A 9,368-nucleotide genomic window follows, 5' to 3' on the forward strand; every position below is an offset into this window, starting at 1 on the left:
TGGGTTTTGTTTAGATTAAAAGTTCGCCATAGCTGCAACTTCGCGTACTTCGTTTGTGTTCAACGACCAGACAAAGGCGTCACAGAACTCCACCTTGATCAATAAAGCTTTCATCTTATATTTGCAATATCCAGAATGCAATCTCAGTTTCTTGCTTGTTCTTCGTTTGCCCGCAGGAAACAGACCCTCGTGGTCAGGTTGATCGTGCTCCGGCGTGGTCAATAACCTCTCGGAGTTGGTTTAGCGATTGCTAAGGCGCGACATCCTCGCACGTTCGTAGTCGGATCGTCAAAGTCGACTTCCACCAAAGCGAAATCCACCATCTCATCGAAAGACGGGACACCTTTGCCTCTATCAAGTGGTATCAGATTTCCAGGTTGCTCGGTGAGATTTTACAGTTTTTCGTAGTTTAGATCGAGTCTGTTCTTCATACCTATAGTCCACGAAAAAGCCACAAAAAAAAATTAGGGTTAGTTCATCATATCCGAACCAATCTGAGCCTTTGCATAATCTTTTTAGGGTTTTTGCTTTGTTGAATTTGCGGTTGCATCGTCGTGTCTAGTTGCTGGTCTTAGAGTCTAGTCTTTTAGAGTTTCGAGTTCTGGTCATAAGTTGTCACGCCGCCGCCGCACCATCATCATTGCCCCTGCCATCTACCACCACCGCTCCGAATCCGTATCCATATACCACCACCAATCCGTGTCCATATACCACCACCGATCCATATCCATATACTACCACCGCTACCACCACCGCTGCCATATACCACCACCATATATCCACCACCAATCCGAGTTCTTTGCTTATTAGGTTTGTTTTCGGGATCCATCTAGATTCCGATTCGTGTTTCCTTGCCGGAGTCGGGTAGCCACGCTCCGTTTAGGCCCAAAATTTTTCGAAAACGCATTTTTCGAAAAAAATTCTGGCTATCCTATTTTTAGGTGTTTCTGAGTGTTTTGAGACAGGTGCCATTATAGGAAGTTTTTTTTGACCCGTTTCCAGTTTTTGGGTCCGGGCAGTCGAAAAAAAAAATTGGTCGAAAAAATTTCGTGCCCATCCTGTCAGTTTGAGCTAGGAAGAGTTTTGAGACACTCGCCATTATAGTGATTTTTCGCAAAAAAAAAAGCAGCGCAAAAAAAAGAGCGCAAAAAAAAGAGCGAAAAAATAAAAAAATTCAGAGTGTGCTTTTCCCTTGTTTACGTGCCGCGCCGTGATTTTGTTAGTGTTCTAGGCTCGCGTCTCTAGCACAGTCTAGCCTAGGACCAGCACAGTACCGTCGTTGAGCGTTTATTCAACTTTGCATCTCTGAATTGATTATTGCTGACCCTTTTTGCTACCATATTATAAGCCTTCCCAGCTCCACATACATCTACGTCGTGCGTTTGACTCTCCCTGGTAATCGCTCTATCCAAGCTTTGAGAGTTTTTGACTACAACGGTTGCCGATCACCGCCTGCTGCTGGGTAAGAACTGGTAAGAATTTGAGATTTGCTTGACGGATTTGTGACACCCACCACCACCACTTGTTCGTAGTCTGTAGGATCATATTCTTGTGTGTTTCTATTGCTGCTAACCATGCCAGGATCACAAGCTGACGAGATTGACTGGGAGAATTTATCGAACAAGGAGCTTCATGATAAGTTTCAGCAAATGATGACTGAACAGGTGCAAGATGTGCCGAACAATTTTGAAGAGGCCATGGAGAAGATCACTGGCCTTGAGAAGACGTTCGAAACAAAGCTCGATAACAAGTTTAATGAATTGCTCGCGCGTCTTCCACCACCACCACCCGCTGCACCTAACGCACCTCTCCAACAACAACAACAACGACTACCTCCACGTCGCGAAGCAGACCTCCGCCGAGCAAGCCGTGTTCCTCTTGCGTTTGGCCAAACTGTTGGTGCTGCTGTTGATACTTCTGTGGCTCCTGCTGCTGATGCGGAGGAGGATGATTATGTGGGAGATTATGAGGATGAGGTTGATCAAAATCAACACTACGTGCAGCCACCTGTACCACCACCAGCAGGTCGACCTCAGGTATATATTCGTAATGGTAGGCCTGCACCACCACCTCAGGTACGAGATGATGTCCATATTCCTAAACTGAAATTGAATATTCCACCATTTGAGGGTAGATATGTTCCTGATATATATCTTACTTGGGAGTTAGAAACTGAACAACGAGTTACATGTTTACAATATCCTGAGGAGAGACGAGTTGCTGCTGCTGTTTGTGCTTTCACTAGTTTTGCATGTGTATGGTGGTCTGAACATTGTAGATTGTATCCTATTCCTAGGCTAGATGATATGCTTGATGAATTGAGTGGCTCTACAATATTCTCCAAAGTTGATTTGCGTAGTGGATACCATCAAATTCGTATGAAATTGGGAGATGAATGGAAAACAGCATTTAAAACTAAGTTTGGATTATATGAGTGGTTAGTCATGCCTTTTGGGTTAACTAATGCGCCTAGTACTTTCATGAGACTAATGAACGAAGTTTTACGTGCTTTCATTGGACGATTTGTGGTAGTCTATTTTGATGATATACTGATTTATAGCAGATCTTTGGAAGAACATTTGGAACATTTACGTGCTGTTTTTATTGCTCTACGTGATGCACGTTTGTTTGGTAACCTTGGGAAGTGCACCTTTTGCACCGACCGAGTATCTTTTCTTGGCTATGTTGTTACTCCACAGGGAATTGAAGTTGACAAAGCCAGGATTGAAGCTATTGAGAGTTGGCCGCAGCCCAAAACGGTCACACAAGTGAGGAGTTTTCTTGGCCTCGCTGGATTCTATAGGCGTTTTGTGAGAGATTTCAGCACCATTGCTGCACCTCTCAACGAGCTTACAAAGAAGGATGTGCCTTTTGTTTGGGGTACCGCACAGGAAGAAGCCTTCACGGTATTGAAAGATAAGTTGACACATGGTCCTTTACTCCAACTTCCTGATTTTAATAAGACTTTTGAGCTTGAATGTGATGCTAGTGGAATTGGATTAGGAGGTGTGTTATTACAAGATGGCAAACCTGTTGCATACTTTTCTGAAAAATTGAGTGGGCCTAGTCTGAATTATTCTACTTATGATAAAGAATTATATGCTCTTGTTCGGACTTTAGAAACATGGCAACATTATTTATGGCCCAAAGAATTTGTTATACATTCTGATCATGAATCTTTGAAACATATTAAAAGTCAAGCTAAACTGAATCGTAGACATGCTAAATGGGTTGAATTCATTGAGACTTTCCCTTATGTCATTAAACACAAGAAGGGAAAAGAAAATGTTATTGCTGATGCATTGTCTCGTCGCTATACTATGCTTTCACAACTTGACTTCAAAATATTTGGTTTGGAGACCATCAAAGATCAATATGTGCATGATGCTGATTTTAAAGATGTAATGCAGAATTGTAAAGAAGGAAGAATGTGGAACAAGTTTGTCGTTAACGATGGATTTGGGTTTCGTGCTAACAAGCTATGCATTCCAGCTAGCTCCGTTCGTCTTTTGTTGTTGCAGGAGGCGCATGGAGGAGGATTAATGGGACACTTTGGCGTGAAGAAGACGGAGGACGTACTTGCTACACATTTCTTTTGGCCAAAGATGAGACGGGATGTTGAGCGTTTTATTGCTCGCTGCACTACATGTCAAAAAGCTAAGTCACGACTCAATCCTCATGGTTTATATATGTCTTTGCCTGTACCTAGTGTTCCTTGGGAGGATATATCTATGGACTTTGTTTTAGGTTTACCTCGAACAAAGAAGGGGAGGGATAGCATATTTGTTGTCGTGGATAGATTCTCGAAAATGGCACACTTTATACCATGTCATAAAAGCGATGATGCTGTTAATGTTGCTGATTTGTTCTTTCGTGAAATTATTCGCTTGCATGGTGTGCCAAATACTATTGTTTCAGATCGTGATACCAAATTTCTTAGCCACTTTTGGAGATGTTTATGGGCTAAGTTGGGGACTAAACTGCTTTTTAGTACTACTTGTCACCCCCAAACTGATGGACAAACTGAAGTAGTCAATAGAACGTTGTCTACTATGCTTAGGGCTGTTTTGAAGAATAATAAGAAAATGTGGGAGGAATGCTTGCCTCATATTGAATTTGCTTATAATCGTTCATTGCATTCTACTACTAAGATGTGCCCTTTCGAAGTTGTGTATGGTTTCCTACCTCGTGCACCTATTGATTTGTTGCCTCTTCCATCTTCGGAGAAGGTTAATTTTGATGCTAAACAACATGCTGAATTGATTTTAAAAATGCATGAGTTAACTAAGGAAAACATTGAGCGCATGAATGCTAAATATAAACTTGCTGGAGATAAGGGTAGAAAACATGTTGTGTTTGCACCTGGAGATCTTGTTTGGTTACATTTGCGTAAGGATAGATTTCCTGATTTGCGCAAATCAAAGTTAATGCCACGTGCTGATGGTCCCTTTAAGGTGTTAGAGAAAATAAATGATAATGCATATAAACTTGAGCTGCCTGCAGATTTTGGGGTTAGTCCCACTTTTAACATTGCAGATTTGAAGCCTTATTTGGGTGAGGAAGATGAACTTCCGTCGAGGACGACTTCATTTCAAGAAGGGGAGGATGGATTTCGTGGCCCTTGGTGGAGGGGTCCGAAATCAACCCTATCTCTTGTTTCCCCACACATACGGACTCTAAAAATAGCCTATACTTATGTATTTCGAAATTACATGGGCCTGGCCCAATAATAAGGTGACGCAGCACCTAAAATAGCCTCGGGACGAAATTTATGAAGTGGCATCTTGTATATTTCGTCCAAGGCTTCATGCACCCATTATGGTGGCTTCAAAGTCCTGAAATCATCACTTGTAACTCCGTTCTTGTTTCCCTTGCGCATGCCATCATCTCCATGCTTGTTCTTGCTCCAATGTTCATCCTTCTCCAAGCTAGGCCCTTCATTTGTAAGCAAAACAAATGTATCCAATTTAGGCAGCATCATATTCTCATGAACATTAGAATCATTACCAAGAAACGAAAGTACCTGGTAATTTAGTTGGCGTGCACGAGCTCTAGTAATTGGTCCAGTATGTATAGCAGCAGGGGCTGTGGGTGTAACAATTGTATTGATGTCCTCATCATTAGTCCTTGTGCTGTTCCTATTATTCTAGTGCCGAAAAAGGATGGCACATCACGTATGTGTGTTGATTGTAGAGGCATTAATAATATTACTATTCGTTATCGTCATCCTATTCCTAGGCTAGATGATATGCTTGATGAATTGAGTGGCTCTACAATATTCTCCAAAGTTGATTTGCGTAGTGGCTACCATCAAATTCGTATGAAATTGGGAGATGAATGGAAAACAGCATTTAAAACTAAGTTTGGATTATATGAGTGGTTAGTCATGCCTTTTGGGTTAACTAATGCACCTAGTACTTTCATGAGATTAATGAACGAAGTTTTACGTGCTTTCATTGGACGATTTGTGGTAGTTTACTTTGATGACATATTGATTTATAGCAGATCTTTGGAAGAACATTTGGAACATTTACGTGCTGTTTTTATTGCTCTACGTGATGCACGTTTGTTCGGTAACCTTGGGAAGTGCACCTTTTGCACCGACCGAGTATCTTTTCTTGGCTATGTTGTTACTCCACAGGGAATTGAAGTTGATAAAGCCAAGATTGAAGCTATTGAGAGTTGGCCGCAGCCCAAAACGGTCACACAAGTGAGGAGTTTTCTTGGCCTCGCTCGATTCTATAGGCGTTTTGTGAGAGATTTTAGCACCATTGCTGCACCTCTCAATGAGCTTACAAAGAAAGATGTGCCTTTTCTTTGGGGTACCGCACAGGAAGAAGCCTTCACGGTATTGAAAGATAAGTTGACACATGCTCCTTTACTCCAACTTCCTGATTTTAATAAGACTTTTGAGCTTGAATGTGATGCTAGTGGAATTGGATTAGGAGGTGTGTTATTACAAGATGGCAAACCTGTTGCATACTTTTCTGAAAAATTGAGTGGGCCTAGTCTGAATTATTCTACTTATGATAAAGAATTATATGCTCTTGTTCGGACTTTAGAAACATGGCAACATTATTTATGGCCCAAAGAATTTGTTATACATTCTGATCATGAATCTTTGAAACATATTAAAAGTCAAGCTAAACTGAATCGTAGACATGCTAAATGGGTTGAATTCATTGAGACTTTCTCTTATGTCATTAAACACAAGAAGGGAAAAGAAAATGTTATTGCTGATGCATTGTATCGTCGCTATACTATGCTTTCACAACTTGACTTCAAAATATTTGGTTTGGAGACCATCAAAGATCAATATGTGCATGATGCTGATTTTAAAGATGTAATGCGGAATTGTAAAGAAGGAAGAATGTGGAACAAGTTTGTTGTTAATGATGGATTTGTGTTTCGTGCTAACAAGCTATGCATTCCAGCTAGCTCCGTTCGTCTTTTGTTGTTGCAGGAGGCGCATGGAGGAGGATTAATGGGACACTTTGGCGTGAAGAAGACGGAGGATGTACTTGCTACACATTTCTTTTGGCCAAAGATGAGACGGGATGTTGAGCGTTTTATTGCTCGCTGCACTACATGTCAAAAAGCTAAGTCACGACTCAATCCTCATGGTTTATATATGCCTTTGCCTGTACCTAGTGTTCCTTGGGAGGATATATCTATGGACTTTGTTTTAGGTTTACCTCGAACAAAGAAGGGGAGGGATAGCATATTTGTTGTCGTGGATAGATTCTCGAAAATGGCACACTTTATACCATGTCATAAAAGCGATGATGCTGTTAATGTTGCTGATTTGTTCTTTCGTGAAATTATTCGCTTGCATGGTGTGCCAAATACTATTGTTTCAGATCGTGATACTAAATTTCTTAGCCACTTTTGGAGATGTTTACGGGCTAAGTTGGGGACTAAACTGCTTTTTAGTACTACTTGTCACCCCCAAACTGATGGACAAACTGAAGTAGTCAATAGAACGTTGTCTACTATGCCTAGGGCTGTTTTGAAGAATAATAAGAAAATGTGGGAGGAATGCTTGCCTCATATTGAATTTGCTTATAATCGTTCATTGCATTCTACTACTAAGATGTGCCCTTTTGAAGTTGTGTATGATTTCCTACCTCATGCACCTATTGATTTGTTGCCTCTTCCATCTTCGGAGAAGGTTAATTTTGATGCTAAACAACGTGTTGAATTGATTTTAAAAATGCATGAGTTAACTAAGGAAAACATTGAGCGCATGAATGCTAAATATAAACTTGCTGGAAATAAGGGTAGAAAACATGTTGTGTTTGCACCTGGAGATCTTGTTTGGTTACATTTGCGTAAGGATAGATTTCCTGATTTGCGCAAATCAAAGTTAATGCCACGTGCTGATGGTCCCTTTAAGGTGCTAGAGAAAATAAATGATAATGCATATAAACTTGAGCTGCCTGCAGATTTTGGGGTTAGTCCCACTTTTAACATTGCAGATTTGAAGCCTTATTTGGGTGAGGAAGATGAACTTCCGTCGAGGACGACTTCATTTCAAGAAGGGGAGGATGATGAGGACATCAATACAATTGTTACACCCACAGCCCCTGCTGCTATACATACTGGACCAATTACTAGAGCTCGTGCACGCCAACTAAATTACCAGGTACTTTCGTTTCTTGGTAATGATTCTAATGTTCATGAGAATATGATGCTGCCTAAATTGGATACATTTGTTTTGCTTACAAATGAAGGGCCTAGCTTGGAGAAGGATGAACATTGGAGCAAGAACAAGCATGGAGATGATGGCATGCGCAAGGGAAACAAGAACAGAGTTACAAGTGATGATTTCAGGACTTTAAAGCCACCATAATGGGTGCATGAAGCCTTGGACGAAATATACAAGATGCCACTTCATAAATTTCGTCCCGAGGCTATTTTAGGTGCTGCGTCACCTTATTATTGGGTCAGGCCCATGTAATTTCGAAATACATAAGTATAGGCTATTTTTTGAGTCCGTATGTGTGGGGAAACACGAGATAGGGTTGATTTCGGACTCCTCCACCAAGGGCCACGAAATTCCCCCCTCTTCCTCCATATATACAGCCCTTAGGGCATCGTTTAGACTTTGGGTTTTGTTTAGATTAAAAGTTCGCCATAGCTGCAACTTCGCGTACTTCGTTTGTGTTCAACGACCAGACAAAGGCGTCACAGAACCCCACCTTGATCAATAAAGCTTTCATCTTATATTCGCAATATCCAGATTGCAATCTCAGTTTCTTGCTTGTTCTTCGTTTGCTCGCAGGAAACAGACCCTCGTGGTCAGGTTGATCGTGCTCCGGCGTGGTCAATAACCTCTCGGAGTTGGTTTAGCGATTGCTAAGGCGCGACGTCCTCGCACGTTCGTAGTCGGATCGTCAAAGTCGACTTCCACCGAAGCGAAATCCACCATCTCATCGAAAGACGGGACACCTTTGCCTCTATCAGTCGGATGATGAATCCGACACCTCCTGCCGCCGGGCGCCCTTTCGAGTCCGCGTGGCCCTTTTCGTGGCCTTCTTCTCTGGCACCACATAGGGCGCCGGAACCAGCAGCCTCGCCAAGCGAGCGTCCGCTGGGCCTTCGGGCAAAGGGGCCGGACAGTTGATTTGTCCGGACGTCACCTGCCAATCCTGTCAGAGGAAAGGGAGCTTAGATCCCGCATAGAGTCAAACTATGGAAAACTGATACCCTGTAAAAGGAAAAAAACAGCTTACCGCGAGCGCGTGACGCTGCGCGCTGAATCCGTGATCCTCGGTAGCGGATGCGGGAGCCTCGGCACCCTTGAAAAGCATCCTCCAGGCATCTTCGTACGTCGTGTCGAAGAGCCTATTTAGAGTTTGATGCTGCGCCGGGTCGAACTCCCACAGATTGAAGGCCCGTCGTTGGCACAGGAGGATCAGGCGGATGAGCATAACATGGACTACGTTGACAAGCTTGAGCTTCTTGTCCACCAGGGTTTGGATGCATGTTTGGAGTCTGGTCAGCTCTCCTTTTTTACCCGAAGACAGGCCTGTCTCCTTCTAGTAGGTGAGCTGCGTAGGGGGGCCGGATCGAAACTCAAGGGGGGCGACCCATTCGGCATCGCGCGGCTCGGTGACGTAAAACCACCATGATTGCCACCCCTTCAGGGTCTCCACAAAGGAGCCCTCGAGCCACAGGATGTTGGCCATCTTGCCAACCATGGCACCGCCGCACTCCGCCTGGCTGCCGCGCACCACCTTCGGCTTGACGTTGAAAGTCTTAAGCCATAGGCCGAAATGGGGGCGGATGCGGAGGAAAGCCTCGCACACGACGATAAATGCCGAGATGTTGAGGACGAAGTTCGGGGCCAGATCGTGGAAATCCAG

This window comes from Triticum dicoccoides, chromosome 6A, assembly GCF_002162155.2.
Source record: "Triticum dicoccoides isolate Atlit2015 ecotype Zavitan chromosome 6A, WEW_v2.0, whole genome shotgun sequence".
Lineage (NCBI taxonomy): Eukaryota > Viridiplantae > Streptophyta > Magnoliopsida > Poales > Poaceae > Triticum > Triticum dicoccoides.